Consider the following 19391-nt stretch of genomic DNA (forward strand, 5'->3'; position numbering starts at 1 on the left):
GGGCTGTAGTCCTAGACCCGAGGCTGCTGGGAAGTGTAGTCTTCCTTTGGTCTTGCCACCTGAACTCCTCTTTCCACCACACCAAGTACATCTACACAGGGGACAAAGATGACACCGGCTCAGAGAGGTTCCCCCACAAACCCTGCAATCACCTTGCCTTTGTTCTGTCCTTGGGGGCATGGTCTTTGTGGCTTTATGACAGTACTTCCCCCCCCCGCAGAAGGGCCAGGTTTCATGGGATGATTGCGATGGAACAAGCGCAAGAGCCTAGGAGCATGCACATTGGAGGCGGGTTCCCATGATCTATCCTCGGGGCCGAAACCCACCCAATCAATTAGGTAATGCAATTTACCTCACCTTACGCATGAATTTAGTATGGCTTTGACCTCGTACTCTGGGTACCCTTCCACCAAAACAGTTGGTGGTCTTTCCATGTGCGTATGGGGGTCTGCTGGTTTCAGGAGCGCCATATGAAATCATGGGTGAACTCTCATATGGTCAGGGAGATGAAGCCTCATTGCCACGGGGTTAATTACTTGTGTGATGCGGAACGGGCCTAAGAAACGGAGTTTTAGTTTTTGGGACCCAGGGAGGTGTAGATGCCGTGTTGAAAGCCAGACCTTATCTCCTACTTGGTAGTTTGGTTTAGCATGACGCTTTTTGTCAGCATACCTTTTACTAGTGTTCTTGGCTGAGATTAGGTTCTGCCGGACTTTTTTCCAGTTTTGCGTTAAGTAGGCCACTTTAGTCTGTACTGAAGGTAGCGTATCCAGAGTACGTTCTCCACTTGGTTGTACGTATGGGTCATATCCATAGGTTATGAAAAAGGGAGAGTATCCTGTGGAGGTATGTTGAGAGTTGTTATAAGCTAATTCTGCTAACCATAGGAGTTCCACCCAACCTTCCTCAGTTCCATGCGTAAAACAGCAAAGGTTCTGTTCTAGCGTCTGATTTAGCCACTCTGTTTGTCCATCTGTTTCGGGATGGTAACTACTGGACATTTGTAATTGTATTCCTATTTTCTCACAGAAATGACGCCAGAACCTAGATGTAAACTGCGATCCTCGGTCCGAGATTATGTGCCGAGGCACTCCATGCAGGCGAACAACATGGTGTAAGAAGAGGTTTGCAAATTCTTCCGCCGTTGGCAGACCGCAACTGGGCATGAAATGGGCAAGCTTGGAAAACGACTCTATTACTACTAGTATTGTGGTATTACCTTGATCTGGGGGTAGTTCTACGATAAAGCCTAATGACACAGTATGCCATGGTTGAGAGGTAGTAGGTAATGGTCTTAATAGTTCTGCAGGTTTCTTATGATTTGTTTTGTTTCGAGCACATATTTCACAATGTGCCACATATTCCCGCACGTCCTTATGGAGGTTAGGCCACCAGTAGTGCCGCTAAAGTAATTCTTGCATTTTATTTATCCCTGGGTGACCAGCCAATGGGGAGTCATGGCACCATTTGAGGGCCTGAGTCTAATATCTTGGTAGGTAAATATACTGCTCTTCCTTGATATGGTATACCCTCTTGTAGAGAACGTTTTAGCTCAGAGTTTTCCCATTGGAGTAATTCTTGGGCCGTCATGGTGTTCCTAACCTGTTCTAGCAAGGTATTAGTTACACTTCCTATGATCTTCACTGCGGGCACAATGGGTTTTGCCGTCTCGTCAGCTCTGGGTGGAACTTGTGATTCCAGATATCTGGAAAGTATATCCCCTTTCTTGTTTTCCGGTATGTCACCACGAAATCAAAGTCTGCAAAATACATGGCCCACCGTAATTGTCGTGGAGTGAGAGCCCGTGCTGACTTTAAAAATTGGAGGTTGCGGTGACCAGTTAACACCGTTATGGTGTGTCTTGCTCCCAGCAGGTAGTGCCTCCATTCCGCAAAGGCCGCCCTTATAGCAAGCAATTCGCGGTCTGCAATAGTGTAATTTTGCTCCGCAGAAATGAGCTTTCTCGAGTAGTAAGCTACTGGGTGTAGTTGTCCCAATTGGTCACGTTGGGATAAAATCGCTCCCAGTGCATAACTTGAAGCGTCGGTTTCCATCAGGAATGGTAACGTAGGATCTGGGTGTAGCAGGACGGGCGCTGAGGTAAAGGCCTCCTTTAATAAATTGAAACTATGCTCTGCCTCGGAGTCCCACACAAACGGTTTCTCTTTCTTGAGTAGACGAGTAATGCCCAGTCTTTTCTGCACAAACCCTTGGATAAACCTCCGATAGAAGTTCGCAAACCCAAGTACTGACTGTAGTCCCTTGACATTTTGCGGAGCTGGCCAACCCAAAATCGCCTTCACCTTGTGTGTATCCATTTTAACCTCTTCAGGTGATAGTATGAAGCCGAGGAATTCCACTGTAGTACAATGAAATGTACATTTTTCTAATTTGGCAAACAGGTGGGATTCTCGTAAGCGCTGTAAGATGGATCTGACATGTTGCACAAGTTCATTCTTGTCCCGGGAATAGATCAAAATATCGTCGATGTAAACTACGACCAATATGTCCAAAACACCACGAAGGACTTCATCCAAGAAGTGTTGGAATGCGGTGGGTGCGTTACAGAGACCGAATGGCATGACCTGATACTCATAAAGTCCAAATTTCGTTCTGAAGGCAGTCTTCCATTCGTCCCCTTCACGCACCCGCACCAGATGGTAAGCGCCTCGTAAGTCCAACTTTTTGTAAATTGTGGCTCCTCGAACTTGGTCCAACAGGACCGGTATCAACGGAAGGGGGTATCGATTTTTGATTGTAATGCGGTTTACTGCGCGGTAGTCGATACATGTCCTGAGATCTCCGGTTTTCTTCGGAACGAAGAATAACGGTGAAGAAACGGGGGAAGTAGAATGACGAATAAACACATTCTGAAGATTTGTTTCTATATATTCTTTGAGATGTTGATTCTCAGCTTCCGGGCATAGATCCGGCTGCATGGCAAGGCGGCTCCTGGTTCCAGATCTATCCTACAGTCAAATGACCTGTGTGGTGGTTATGTCTCTGCCGCCTTTTTGCTGAAGACATCCTGGAAGTCTTGATATTCCTGTGGTAACCCTTCGACTGGCTCTCCTTTGTCTTCTTGTGTGGCCCTTAGAACCTGCACCGTATGTCCCAGCTCGTAAGTGCACTGAGTCCTACAAAGACTGGAAGAAAAACAAACCGTGCCACGTGCCCAGTCAATTACTGGGTTATGTAACACAAGCCAAGGTAGGCCAAGGATGAAGCCAAACTGGGGGGCAGCAATAATATCAAATTGAATGCGTTCTTTATGACCTTGGATGTTCAATATCATCTCCCCCGTTTGCTGTGTCACTGGTCCAGATTTTAACAGAGATCCATCAACAGAACGGACCTCTTCTTGGTTGTTCTTTGTCGCCACTGGTAAACCTAACTTTTCAGCGTAATCGGAGTCCACGAAGTTGCCAGTAGCGCCTGAATCCACCATAAGAGAGACCACCTGGTTCCCTTGGCGTGTCTGAAGGATCCCTGTGACAGTGACATGGGTTTTGTGAACATGTGTCACATTATCCAACAAATACATGGGGGCATTGTGATGACTTTGGCTCGGCAGATCCGCCCTCCTCACTGGCGAGCGTTGGCGTTTCCCAACGATGTGACATTCTTTGGTTTAGCCCCATATTCTCTCACGAAATGTCCAGACTTGCCACAGTACATACACAGTTTTTCTCTTCTACGCTTGTCCCTTTCATCTTTAGAAATCGGACCACGAATTGTCCCGATTTGCATGGGTTCAACTTCTGGAGCTTTTTCTGTTGATTTGCCCGAACTAGGTCCAGCTCTTGGATAATCTGTTCTTGTTGGATTCTGTTTTGCTTCCCAATTACGTCTATCTTGCCTCCTTTCCCCTTGCCGATGATCCAGACGCAGGGCCAGTTCTATCATTTCTGTGCAGGTGGTTGGTTGCGGGTCCACTTGCACTATGAGGTCTTTTAACTCCTCCCTAAGGCCTTGATAGAAAAGGGCCAGTCTTTTCTCGTGGGGCCACTCGGCTTCGACCACCAGTCTATTGAATGTTGTCACATACCAAAGGAGCTCTCTACTTCCCTGCCGCAATGTAAGTAACTCCCGATCTCGAATGAAGGAGGCTTCCCTCCTATTAAACATCTTTCCAAACTCGTCCTGGAATTCAGCCCAATCATACAGCAATCCATCGTCCTTCTGTACCAGAGGAGTAGCCCATGCCGCTGCATCCCCCGTGAGGTAAGAAATTACGAAAGCTGTACGAGACTTGGCCGAACTGAAGGATGTTGGCTTGGTCAGGAAGTGCAGTTGGCATTGGGTCATAAAAATGGAGAATTTTTGTGGATCACCCCCATACCTTTCCGGGGTGGCTAAGGGCATGGATGGTTCCGTGGTCAGCTGAACTTGTACTGAGGTAGGAGGGGGCCCATCAGGAAGGGGTCTACCTTGCGCTGTGAGCTCCTGCACTTGATGGGCTAGCGTTGCATAATCCTGCCTAGTAGCTTCTAGCGCATCTTTTAGCTCATGTAGGACGCAAGCTATGTCTTCCATGGTTCCGGAGTTCGTGCTACTTGGGCGTTGAAAATACATGGGTCCGTGCTTCTGTCAAGGCGAAGTCTGTCCCAACGCAGAAGTAGCAGGAACTCTTTCCTCCCCTTGACGGTCTAGGCGCCTGGATTAGTTTTAACTCAGGTTGCCGCGACCCCCACAGGGAAAGAGGGTTATGGTCCGAAAAGTTGGATGGGTTTCGGGGTGGTAGGGTAACCGGGTTGAGGGTTAGGAAGAGGTTATGGACAGGATGGGGGTTGTTAGGATAGGCATGCTCCTTGACTCTGACCATTAAGAGTCTGTTCTGTTTTCATCCTGTAGTTGCAGCTTCGCTTTTAACCATTCACTCATGCATTCATATCTCATGCATGCGTTACCCTTAGAGAGGAACTCAACACTCTGTTTATGTCATACACTGAGTTTTGCCCCGCATTAGGGTTTCCACTGGCATAGTACCCTGGGTGAGGTTTTCAGCACTCAGTTTGGCTTTGACACTGAGTTTTTCCCTCTTACTACATTAGGGTTACAGATCCTAAGAATATCAACATGAATTCAAGCACAACACTTTGATCACAATAATAACACTTAGCTCTGTTTTTTTCCCAATGAACTTCGTTCCGCCCGCCGGCTGCGCAGTCTGTGGGCCGTGGAATCTGATCGATGTAGATGGCGGTGAACTCCTGACAAGAAAGGAGATAATTAGCTTTGTTCTCGCACGCCTTTTGGCAATTCACAAGCAACCGCGAGTAGCGAGTAACATTTCACAAACACCCGCAACAGGCGAGCACAGCGTTACGTTATCACCCGCAACTGGCGAGTGTACATCAACATGCAATTTAGTATTGTTATTAGTTAGTTCGAGTAGCTTCCCGGAGTTCGGTAGGCTCTCCCGATTTTCAGGCTGGCAAGCGGGGTCTCTTATCAGCATTAGTTCCTTTTGGCAAGCGCTAGATTGAAACAATCTACTTATCTTTTGAGCCGCGGGGCCTGACGATGGAATCCGGCAGCGAGGGCGGCCCGCGAGTGGCTTAGCTGGAGCTCTGCTAGGTGCGTCCTCTCAGCATCAGCGTTGAGCACGGACAAGCATTCCGGGATCACGCATGCGCAGCGGGCTCCTCGCGCATGCGCGTTGCTTTGGGCGTCGACCTGGGCGTTCCCTGGACTGGTTGCAGGCTCCGTGTGCCTGATTCTCTCTCATACGAGACCCAGGCTGGCAGGGCTGTAGTCCTAGACCTGAGGCTGCTGGGAAGTGTAGTCTTCCTTTGGTCTTGCCACCTGAACTCCTCTTTCCACCACACTAAGTACATCTACACAGGGGACAAAGGTGACACCGGCTCAGAGAGGTTCCCCCCACAAACCCTGCAACCACCTTGCCTTTGTTCTGTCCCTGGGGGCATGCTCTTTGTGGCTTTATGACAAACAGCCAATTGTGCTATGGCATGCTCCCTTCTTTATGATTGCAAGTGTTTCTTTTGGTCGCTACACTGCATGTGGGACGGGCACAGCACAGAACACAATGCCCGCATTGAAGTCCGTAAGCTTGTTACATAACTAAGCAACAGACATGTCAACTCCTTATCATGTCTCAAATTGCCAGGTACGAACTCGCAACAGCGGACAATGCGTTCTTGGATCACGTGTTCTGTAGTGTGCATGCACAGCTATGCTGCTAGGGGGCTTCCTGTGTCCTCATAGGCTCACGCACAGCCCAGATACTCCCCAGCACAGGCCTAGAGAGTGCCAATGAGCCACCATTCGACTGTGCATGTAACCCTGTACCTGCTCAGCCAGGGCAACCACAATCAATGGCAAGTGCAGGCTCTTTGTCATTGCCGCAACTCATTACCAGTTAAGGAAGTGAACCAGGACACAGCTAGTATGTTTGACTTAATTTCTTTTTAGTTCATCTTCATGCAGTAACAATTACACCAAGCATTCTCTTCTAGTGTTCTCTGTTCGCATTCCACACCCATAACATTCCCTCTACTGACATTCCTAACACCGGGAGGAGGCCCCCTTTCCTCTAGAGAACTTTAATCCCATGGCCACTTTCCTTGGTGCCAGTGCATTTGACATGCTCTGCTCGCGGGTGCCGGTACATCCGCAAGGTCCGACCTAGCGGGTGAAAAAGCACCTGCGAGCAGAACTTATAGGGACATACAGTGACATTCTTACAATTCCTTGATACATTCAGAATGTGAAAAATAACTATCATAATCAGCCTAGTGACATTTCAGATAGTGCAAGTGCAAGGACACAGAAGAGGAGGGGAGGGCGGTGGGAGGGAGAATGAGACAGACAAGCGGCTACATTACTATGCCTGACGACAATTGTTGTAGTGCCGGAGTATAACAAGAGGAGGGAGGGGAAGAAGGGGTTGGAAAAAGGGAGGAGGAGAAGAACAAAACAGGCTACTATCAAGACATTTTAGATAGTGCTGGAGGGGGAGTGGGAGGAGAAGACAAGAGGAAAGGGGCGAGAGACAGAACAAGCTCTATCACAAAGGTCACTGGACAAATTACAGAGTAAGCGCGTTTGAACAATGAAACAGTGGAGAGGAGGAGAGGGCAGGAGAATGAGACAGACAGGCAGCTACATTACTATGCCTGACGACAATTGAGGTAGTACCGGAATATTAACAACGGGAGGGGGGCAAGGGGAGAAGGGAGTGTGTGAGGGAGAAGGAGAAGAACAAAAACAAGCAACTAACATACTAGGACAGATGGCATTTCAGAGTAGTGCTGGGGGGGAGATAGGAGAAGAACGAAAGAGGGGGGAGACAAACAGGTAGCAATCAAGCAGGCCAGGTGACATGTCTGAAAAAAGCAAAGTGCTAGGGTACAGTGACGGGGAGGTGGGGGGCACATAACACCATCACGGGGGGCAAGGGGGTGGGAGGCACACACTAACATCACAGGGGGTGAGAGGGGGAGGGGCCACATGCAACCATGAGGTAGGGAAAAGGGGCATGGGGTGCAGTGCACATACAACCATAATGTGGGGCAAGGGGGGCCCCAAACTAATATCATAGGGGTGTGGGAGGGAAGGGGGAACACACAACCATCACAGAGTGCAAAAGGGGGCGTGGGTTGCACACACAACCAACACAGGGGGTAGGGGGAGTGGGAGGCACACACAATCATCACAGGGGGCATGTGCAGTGGGGGGGGCACAGACTATAATCACGGGGGCTGAGAGGGGGAGGGGGGCACATACAACCATAACGTGGGGCTAGAGGGGATGGGGGCACATACAACCATCGTGTGGGGCTAGGGGAGGGTAGGGGGCACATACAACCACCACAGGGGGTAAGGGAGGGTGGGGGGCACATGCAACCATAACGTGGGGCAAGGGAAGGTGGGGGGCACATGCAACCATAACGAGTGGCAAGAGGGTGTGGGGAGGTGCGGGCAGTGTGGCAGCGTACCAGAGCAAACAGGGGCAAACAGGACCCTGTTGTGGGCCTTAGATGGTGTGGCCACCTCCCGCCTCCCGGTTGCAGCCATTGGCTTAAGGGACCAAGGCAACAAATGGGAGAGGGGGGCAGGAGCTGGCCCAGAAAATGCAGCAGCAACGAGGAACGGCCATCTTGGAAGGCCTTCATGCATGAAGCAGTATAAATAAAGCATTGATTATTAAAACCCAATTGGGTAAGGCACAGAGCGCAACATGCTGGCCACACCAGCCTAAAGAAACTAAGGCACGATTAAATAGTGCAATTTCCTTCCAAAAACAAGATCGCTCACCACAGCAGAATTATAGTCTCACAATGTCTCATTCCTTACCCCATCAATGTACATCAAGGTGGTAGTCCGGTGTGATGGAGGGGGATGGGGAGCAGAGGGAAGGGGATCCATCCCGATGACAAGAAAGCAAAGAATAGAGATGGATGTTCTTACGGATAATGTCCTCTCATCACTGGGTCAAGCTGTCCACTGTAGTAAGCAATTGGCTTATGGCCCATGCTTGTTTTCTGAGTCAATACTGCCTTCATCACTATCCCATCAGTGTGGGAAAACACACTGGCGCACTGCATATCGCCAACTTCAGTTTGTCAAAAGTCTCAGTCATCTCCTTGGTCCATGTCAGTGTCTTTGTCCCCCTCTGGTCCTCTTTCAATATTGTCAAGAGTGGCCTGGTGTATGTGCTGTAGTCGAAGACCTATGCCCGGCAATAGTTACACAACCCTAGGCATTGTTGCATTTCCCTCACTGTGTTGGGTTGTAGTGTGGCAGATATTGTCTGTGCTCTCTTTGGGGCAATGTGTCTCCCGTCCTTAGATATCATCTGTCCAATGTACAATACCTCCTTCTGACAGTACTGGGGCTTGGCCTTGTCCACCTTGTACCCCTTCTCTGCTAGCACTGTCAGCATGGTGACTCGCAGTACCCTTGTGGCAAACGGGTATGTTTCCACTTTTGGTTGTGGTGCATAAAGCTAGTCAAGTCCTGTGAGTCTGGGTGTAGTTGTACTGAAAAGAATGTGTCCTTTAGTTCAATTACTGTGAAGCATGCAGCTTCTGCTGCGATGCCACACAGAATTGTTGCAGGATTTGCTGCTACTGGGTACTCTGCCTCTACAATATGGTTAAAGGGGTGCAAATCCTGAATAAAACACCATGACACCCATTGGCCCTGCGCACGGGGTACACTGGGGTTCTGCATGGAGACTCTGATGGAACTAGAATGCCTCTCTCAATGAGGGCATTCATTGTCTCATAAATGTCCTCATCTGCCTCTATGGTCAGGGGATACTGCTTTAAATGGGGCAATATTGGTCCTGGTTTTAATTTAATCTTTACTCCGCCAATGCTCTTTATACACCCCACATCATAGGAACTTGTGGTCCATAAGCTGTCGGGTACTTTAGCAATGTCTTCCTCACAGAATGAGGGCAGCACCTCCAGCGCCATCGCCATTCTTTGTGAACCTCTCTGTAATGGATCTGTAACCAGATGCCACACTCATCTCGAACACCATTTCCATTTCAAATCTCTCTTCCTGAAAGAGCTCCTCATCTGTCACTGTTGTCAGCCTGTACCCCTCTGTGGAAACAGAGAAATTGATATGAGGCCGGGAAGCCCAAAGGAAACACACCAACACAGGTTACAAAGAACATACAAAGTGCTTTATTCAAAAGCTACAACAATTACCAAAAAGTCAATTGACAAACGGATAGCTATTCGGCCCTCAGAGTAACAGAACAAACTATCAACGGTAGTTCGCCGTGTTAGTGTGAGAGACCGTACATTGGGATACTCAGGTTTTTATACTTTTTATCCAGCTCTGGCCAACCCCCTCGCGGGTTAACCATTCTTAGGACCAGGCCTAGAGTTTGTTGCCAGGTCAATCCATCAGGTAAAGTAAGTATTACCTGTGGTGGTTTCTCACCAGCTGGTCTTTCTCCATCAATTCTAATCATATTTGCCCACGTATCTCCCAACCCCGGCACATCGTCTATTGTCCGAACCTATTTCCATACATCTACGGGCAGGAGTACAGGGAATAACAAGTCAATGTCACTCAAGGTGAACACAGAGGACTGTAAAACGGACTCTATTTCTTTGTAAAACCCCGTCGGGTTTTTCCTAATATCAGGAACTGATTGTCTAATTGTGTTCACTTCCTGTCGTGAAAACGGGACGTGAACAAATTGCGATACATAATGTGCAGGGATATCCACAGTGGGGGCACCAGTCCCAGCGTTGGTGGGGATCTCAACTTTTGGGACAAAGGTCGGAGGAACTTCTCTCATAGGCAACTGAGATATAGGTACCTCCGGCCGCTTACTAAGCAATAGAGCCAGGTCGAGCGCTAAGGCAGCTGTAGAAGTGTCGGGCAAAAAAGCCCTTTTACAAATCCCCAATAATTCTATGGGGCAACTAACCCTCCTCCTTACACATTCCTCTTGCAGGTGCTGTACCATCACCTGAATTACCTTTCTTTGCATTTCTACTGTATACTGACTATACGTGACATACACTTCGTCTGGCGGTATCGATGAATCCGAGATCCATCGAACCGCATCTTTAGTACAAATTCGTACTTCCTCAGGTGTCGCTCTACGGCACGGGAGGAACCGTGTCTGTACATATATTCTATCATCTTCGTCGTCCTCATCTCGCGACCTTTCGAAATCTTTCCTAAACTCAAACAATTTTTCAACATGTCCATATACCTTCTGCTCCGTGCCCCTTGAAAGTGCCAAAGCATTCAGATCTCTCACCCCTTGTGGAAGATCTGAATTTTGTAATCTACCCCACATCACACATAAATGAGTCCCCAAACCTTCGATAAAAACATTTTTCTCGGGAAAACTGTTCAAATTAGATAATGTGGAAAAAACATTAACTTGATCACCTTTCTCCATGCAATGCTTAGCCCATGCAAACAATTCCTGTTCCTTATCTGCAGAAACAGTACTACGAGTCACAATCTTTGATCCTGCACCTGGATCTACTTCAGCCAATAGGGGGCCACTCGGGAGCGGAGGTATAGGTAAATTTAATAAAGGTGCAACTATCTGTGCAGAGGGAAGGGGCGGTGCGATAGGCGGAGGAACAACAACCAAAGGACTAGGAACAATAGGTTGTATAGGGGGAACAGGAGTAACAACAGGCGCGACAACAGGAATAGGCAGAGCGCCCAAAATAGGAGCATACGGAGGTGGCGCTGAGGCATCGGGCCTGCGTTCATTTAATAACTTCTCAATAAATTCCTCAGAAACATGGAAATCTTTAGAGGGGTAAATTTTCTGGATCCCGAGTGAAAAGGCTCTATCCATATTTTTAACTGATTCTGACCGCTTTTCTTTATCATATAATAATGTTTTTTCAGCGTTTGTTTTATGACGACGTGCATGTTTATCCCTACTTTTAAGCTGCTGTAATGCTTCTTTCTTCCAATTCTGTAACACGTCAAAGGCTGCTGGTCTAGCCTTTTTCTTTAACAAAATCGATTCTAAGTATTCAATACGGGGATCTCAAAACTACCGTTGATTGGCCACTGAAATTCGGAGGCATGTCTGGTCTGTCTGTGCCAAATATCATTAAATACTGTACTTCCAATGCCATACTTACAGTACATAGTACACGCCGGCGACCCCTCCTGTGGTGCCGGGCGGCTAAATTCCAAGGATTGTCGATCGTTGCGGAACAGAGCCCTAAAGCAGCTAGACAATTTCCCAGGCATTTCACAAAAAATTGGTGTTACCTGGTTCAATAATTGTGTCTGCAGATACAATACGCCAAATTCAAATTGTCAGGGTTAAATTAAGAGCCGGGTCACGACTACACCTGACCAAACCTAAGGAGGACCGTACGGTTTATCAAAGAACTTACCTAATGAATTTTACCTTGTGTTTGGTGGTTTCGGCAAATCTGCCCGCCTCAAAATTGGACCCTCGTCAAGATGCCGTGTCAGACCACACGACTATCGTCCAAGGATCGGATCGTGCAGCGCTGCCGAGGTATCGCGTCTCGATCTGTCGGGCCCGAAGAATCACACCGTCCGATCCCAGTTCGATAGTCTGCGTCAACCTTCAATGATCCGGCATCAATCTTGAGGGTCCCTGTTCGGGCGCCAACTGTGGAAACAGAGAAATTGATATGAGGCCGGGAAGCCCAAAGGAAACACACCAACACGGGTTACAAAGAACATACAAAGTGCTTTATTCAAAAGCTACAACAATTACCAAAAAGTCAATTGACAAACGGATAGCTATTCGGCCCTCAGAGTAACAGAACGAAATATCAACGGTAGTTCGCCGTGTTAGTGTGAGAGACCGTACATTGGGATACTCAGGTTTTTATACTTTTTATCCAGCTCTGGCCAACCCCCTTGCGGGTTAACCATTCTTAGGACCAGGCCTAGAGTTCGTTGCCAGGTCAATCCCATAATGTATGCATTTCGATCAGTTTCGCTGATACAGTTGTTCATATACACATAGGTCAGGGTTAGGACAAGGTCTCAGTTCGCGACCCCAACAAGTGGCCTGCAGGCATATTACTTATTCATGTGTGCGGAGGTCATAACGGCCAGAATCCCACTCGAAATGTCATTCGGCCTCCATTTTGTTGTTCAGGGTGACTTCCACACTACAGGAGAACCTAAAATGGCGGTTAAATCCAAGATGGCGATTTACACAATACATTAAGGTCAAGACCTTGCCGCGGAATCTATTTACACAATGTTTTTAGACAACTTGGCGTAGGCCAACATACATTCAAACAATGCGATAGGAGGTATAATATTATTTCGATTTCGACACCTCTACAACTGCTATTATTGCTCTCCATGCCCCCCCTGTGTCATCTTTTGCATGCACTGCAATCCAATCCTCTATAGCCAGCAGTGCCTGGATCTCAATGTACACTATGGTTCCCTCTCTCTCATCCAATGGTGTCTCTGGCCTGAATAGGTATTCACTGGGCACCCGCCACAACTTTCCTGCAATCCCCGGCATCCATGCAATGGCAATGTCTGTCCCACATTGGAACATTTCTGGGTCCACTGGCATCCCCCTCTGTACTGTGTTCCCACAATATGCTTGGACATTCTGCCTGATGTTCAGCATGCATATGCCTGGTGTTGAGCATATTATTCCTTTGTTTGTGAATGAAATGGTCATGTTGAGCCTGCTCATGATGTCATGTCCAAAAATGTTCACAGATGTCTGTCATGAGTAAAGTAAAGGTAGTGATAAGTCATGATCTCCTATAGATAGTGAGATGTTATCAGTGAAAGGAACCATTTTCCGAGCCCCAGAGAATACTTGAGTGTTCATGGCATCACCTGACAATGTAAATGTCCCTTCCCAGATGCATGACCTAGTCGCCCCAGTGTCAACAAGAAAGGAAAACATTTTGTCACCCATCGCCACCCCTATGCGAGGTTCCTCTGTAGCATTGGGTGTGACTGACAGGATGGGACACATCAAGTTAGTCTGTGGGTCATCCTATTGTGGATACAATGATAGTCTGGTCCCTGTGAAAAGGTTGTTTCTCATCATAGTGACCCCTCCCAGTTGTCTTACTGGAACTGTCATCACTGTGTCCATGTGCTCCGTCGTGTCACTGTCCTGTAATTTGTGTTAGTTGTTGTGTACTCTCTCTGATTTGAGATGCTTGTAAGTACTGTGGTAATGGCGCTGCCATTGTTGTGCTTCGGTCTGTACCTGTGTCAGTGCTGGTCCTTGTGTTTGTGGTTATGGCATCTGTTGATATGAGCCCTGTATCTGCCCTTGTTGTTGCTGGCCGTGAGCATAATAATCTGGCTGTGCCCGTGCATACTGTTGTTGTCCCTGATCCCCCCAATTTTGCTGTGCTCCCCCAAATCGACAGGTTCTTGAAATATGTCCTAACTGCCTCTAGGTCCAGCACTATGGTTATTCTCTTCCCTGTTATTGGAAACTCTCCAAAAACTCCCCTGCATTTAGTGGTCTCTGTTGCCCATATCCCCTAAACCCCCCTTGGTTGTGATGCATTTGTGGTCTGAAGCCATGCCCCCTCTGAAATCCTCCCCTCCTCCAGAACCCGTGCTGAAACCCGCCCGCCCCATGTACCCTCCTCCCATGGGCGGTGCATAGTGCTATGGTTGCTGATCCTGCAGCTGTGGTGCCGGCACCTGTGGTGTGGGGCTGGTTATCACTGCCCCTTCCATTGCATACTTTGATAACTTTTTTAGTGCTAGTTTAGCGTCATCTGCCTTTCTTTCCTCTGCCTTTTGTTTAACCTTCTTCTGCCACAGCCTGCAGTGGTGCACTATTGTGAGCTGTATTTCTGGCCATCCCTTTGCCTCCATCCCCACCAATTTCTTTAGACTCTTCTGTACTGGCTCTGGTAACCCTTGTATTAAGATGTGATAAAAAAATTGCTATCATTTTGTCCAAAGACTCTTGAGTTACTAGGTGCCAAAGCTCTTGGATCTCTTGAATGTATTCAACGGGGTCCTCATCCTCATGCATTTTGCGTGACGTAATTGCTCCTATGTCTGATGTGTCTGGGTATTGTGTCCATAATGCCTGCCATACTGCTGCTCTACAGTTTGCAAATGGTGAGCCATCATGTGCTGTGTACTGTATTGTCACCCCTGGGAACCCTGCCATCTTCCATATGTCATCATCTGCATCACCCAATATTGAAACCAATAGTCCTTTTACATCACCCACTGCCAATCCGTGCTCTGCCGTCAGCTTCTCCATCTCATAAATCTATTTTCCTGCTCCTGCACTCAATGAGGATAGTCTGCATTTAACATTCAGATTGACATTGACAATGTCCTAATAATCTGGAAGGGGACAACGCAGCAATTTCAGGAGTTCACGGACAGAATCAATGACAATTAATTTGGCATTCAATTCACAGGTATGTGTGACACCAACTCGATAAACTTCTTAGATCTAACATAATATGTGTAAGACACCAAATTGAATACACAGACCTATAGAAAGGCAACAGAGGTAAACTCAACACTCCATGCAAGCAGTTGCCATCTCAGATCCACAATACTCCCACAGGGGAGTTCATTAGAGCGAGAAGAAACTGCCAAGAGCAAGACAATTTGGAGAAAGAATGTGCACTTTTGAAGTCCACATTTCTTCAAAGAGAATACACAAGAGAATGTGTTAGACTTGCATACAAGAAAAGCAAAGAACTGACCCAAGAACAGACAGTGGAACCAACCAAGAAAAGGATATTACTAGAACAACAACCAATAGTAGGATTTGGAACCAAATACAGCAGTAATCATCTAACTATCAACAACATTCTGGGAAAACATTGGTACTTACTCAAGTTAGATGAGAATATTAGAGACTATGTGGATGACAAACCTAAAATCATATCCAAAAGAGAGGACACACTCAAGAACAAATTAAGTCCCTCACTACTACCAGACAAAAAAAGCCCTTTGGTTAACACTTGGCTACAATCTGAAAACATTGGATTTAGAAAATGCGGCACCTGTACCATGTGCCGGTTTGCTCATGAAAAGACCAGCAAATTTTGTGACAGAAACGGTAAAGAGATTGCAATAAAGCAAGGAATAAATTGCAGAACAAAATATGTGGTCTATGGCATTATTTGTGTATGCCACAAAATATACATTGGAAGCACAATTAGAGAATTAAGAATACGAATCAGGGAACACCTGGTGAAGATAGGAAGTCAAGATCCACGGTTCCCCATCGCCCTACATTGGCAAGCTAAACATCAAATGGAAGGAAACTCAAACAGCAAATTCATTGGCTTCCAGAAAATCACAATTGGAAAAAGAGGAGGCAAACTAAACACAACGGGCCTCATTCCGAGTATGGCGGTAAGGGATAGCGGCCACCGCTAACGAGAGCGGTGGCGGTAATCCCTTACCGCCATACTCCGAGTTCCCTTTGCGCCATGGAGGTTTTAACACCTGCTTTTAGCAGGTGTTAAAAACCATGGCGCTAAGGGACCTTGATGTTAATTACGCCACCGTAATTTACGGTGGCGTAATTAACGCCTTCCCCACTCCCATTATGCCCTATGGGGCAAAAATGGGAATGGGGAAGGGTAAATGGGGATTGGGGAATTACCGCCCCGCCACCCTTGGAATGGGGCGGTAATTCCGCCATCCACCAAGGCGCTGCCGGTCCGGGTACGGCGTCAACCAAGGCGTTAATAGCGCCATTGGTTAGCGCCGTACTCGGAATGAGGCCCAACAGTCACGGGTCTAAACTCAGACAATGGGGGTCATTCTGAGTTTGGAGGCAGCCATGGTGCTATTAGCACCATGGCTGCCTCCAAACTCGAGTCCTGGTCCGGTTAGTTGGAATGGGGATTTACCGGGACATTCCGACCTATGCGGACCCGGTAAGTCCCCATTTCTAAAACCATTCCCCATTCCCATTTGAGCCCCCATAGGGCTCAACGGGAATGGGGAAGGAGCTAATAACGGGCTCGCAAATAGCGGGCCCATTATTAGCTCCATGGTCCCTTAACGGGTCCCGCTAAGGACGGCTGGTCAAACCAGCCGGTCCTGGTTGGACCCGCTAAGGGACCTTGGAATGTGGTGGTAGGGGGTTAACGGCACCGGCATCCTTACCGGTGCCGTTAACCCCCTACCACCATACTCAGAATGACCCCCAATGAGATGATGTCTGTCTTGTAGGAATGCTTGTTGAATATTTGGACAGTGAAAGGAACAATTGTAGGTACCACACAGTCATGTGGTACTAATAATGACTTACCAACCGTTAACAAATCATAAATTGAACAGTTTTTCCATCACGTATTAAATGCAAGATCGCATTTGAATTGGTAATCCGCTAAATGATTAACGAAATCCGTAAGAGATATCATGCCCAAAAGATGGCGCCCTTATTTGCAGGCACCCGAGTGCATATCACTTTCAGTGAAAGAAAAGAGGGACAAGCAGTAGAATGTTGCCATGGCAACATTAAACAACATAATAGTAAATGGCGACGCCGCTCAGCGTCCTGACAACAGCTGACGTGAGAGATTACAGAACACATAGGGCCTCATTAGGAGGCTGGCGGTATTGGTTTAACGGCGCCGGAAAAAGGTGCCGACGCCGTTTATCCCATACCGCCCTATTACGAGGTCGCCTTGCGGGACGTCTGGTTTTACCAGACATCCTTAGCGGGTCCCACGAGGGGGCCAGCATGCTAACAACGGGCCCATCATTAACAGGCCCGTTGCTAGCATGTTTCCCATTCCCATTGAGCCCTATGGGGGCTCAAATGGGAATGGGGATGCTCTGGTTTCCCTGAATGGGGAAATACCGGGCCCTCCAAGGTCGGAATGGCCTAATATTTCCCCATTCAGGGACCCCGGACCCGAGTTTGGAGGCAGCCATGCCCTTATTGAGGGCATGGCTGCCTCCAAACTCCTAATGAGGCCCATAGAGACGGTAAGAGACCATCTGCCTTTTTCGCACCGCAAACTTACTTGTAAATGCCAGCATTAGGATGCGCAGAATCTACTAAATACAGTTAGAACAGCTTATTTGAATTAGGAATGAAGCACATAGTGATTTATGAAATGGAACATTATCGAACCTAACACGCGATCGCACGCGCATCTCTAATGAAAACTATGCCAAGCAATACGCTTATAACCCGAAACTTATGGAGACACGCGAATACTTAAAACATTTACAAATTGGAACTCTAACGATCTAACACGCAATTGCGCTCACATCTCTAATGTATAATACTCTAAACAACGTGCTCACAAACTAAGATCCCATAATATACACGCATAGGATATATGGAAATAGAATACAATTTTAAATGTTATTAAATACACCAATACATTTATACGCACTATTCACTTGCAGGGATATAACCAGAAAATTAAATACATGTGAAGCTAATAGACCAACACAAAACAACAATGGTAAGGCTAACGTATTTTAAGTAGACATGAATTTCATGTGTTACAATGAGGCATGAGAACATTGTATGGTCTGTTAAAAACAGACTTTTACTAAAAGTGTGCACTGAAGAAAATATGCAATTTATCTTTCCTAATTTAACTTTCCCAACCTAAGTCTATCACATAGTTGGATGGAGTAACAAGAATAAGTAAACATTAATTGTGTGCAATAAGTTTAAAAGTACAATATAGAGGTATCAATACGTGGTGCTTCATTTGTAGACATACACATATGGACTGCAATAGAACAGCCAACTAAGAGTTTTTAAGAAAAACTTTGTTGTATTTATAATATTCTCCACTCTTCTTCTATTTTTCTTATCCAACTCCCTAATAATCCTCCCTTACACCAACCCCTGACTCTCTGTGATTACTGTTACAACAAACTGTGATGAAACAATATTTTTACTTATTTACTTGTTTTTGAAATGTCATTAATAATCTGGATATAATTGAACTATTGAATGTGTGTTTAATGTACATTATAGCACAAGCCCTGATTTGAAAAAGTCGGCCAGAGCCGAAACACATGTCATCGTAAAATGGCAAACATATGACTGTTTTCTTTATATTAAACCCATGAAAAATCTAAACTGGCGCAGTTCTATGTGAGTGTGTTTTGTTTGTTTGCATTTAACATTCTCCTTGTCTGTGTGTTTCCAGGGCACATACTGACGCCTCGCCCCTCCCCTCCCCTCTGTAGAACGGGCATCAGTGAGTATGATGCCCTCTCTGCTGGCGTCCTCCGATACTGTCTAATTTGGATAGGCCCCCTCTCATCCTTAATGTCCATGCATATGTCCACTGGTTCTAATGTGGGTACTCATTTGTTTTCATTAGGAGCTCTAGACAACCGCCCTCTAGAGTTTGCCAGTGCTGTCTCGTCTCTCCTTCGTCCAGGGAGATTCCAGAGTCTATTACATATGTGTTCTATGTAGTGCAATTGTCAGTTGCTGCCTGTGTTCATTCTTCTAACTTGACCCCTCCTTCTCTTTGTCCATGGGACCTACACTCCCATGGTGCTCCCTCTCCTGTCCTTGTGAGGTACAGCCTGCTCTGCTCCCCCCTCTCATCATCACTGTGTCAGTCCTCATTGTCTGACCCCATGTCAGTGTTACTGCAGAAGTCTTCCGAAAAGCTAATTTTCCTTGAAGTCGAGTCTGCGTTAGGGTGTACACTAAGGTCAATGTCTTCCAGGTTATACTTGTTGTCTCCCGCCCATAACCCCATGCGTGCTGCCCTGCTTTCTACTGAGCTCCTTCCGAATATATTTGTGATGTCTGGTTCCACTCTCCTCTCCTCTTCTTGTCTTTTTCTCTCCCATTCCAGAGCAACTTGCTCACTGACCGCCCTTATTGCCACTTCTCCTCCTCATTTCATGATTGCTCCCTTTCCAGTCTATCCACCTGCAATTTCCTCTGTTCCC

This window comes from Ambystoma mexicanum, chromosome 3p (genome assembly GCF_040938575.1).
Source record: "Ambystoma mexicanum isolate Mex_15411 chromosome 3p, UKY_AmexF1_1, whole genome shotgun sequence".
NCBI lineage: Eukaryota > Metazoa > Chordata > Amphibia > Caudata > Ambystomatidae > Ambystoma > Ambystoma mexicanum.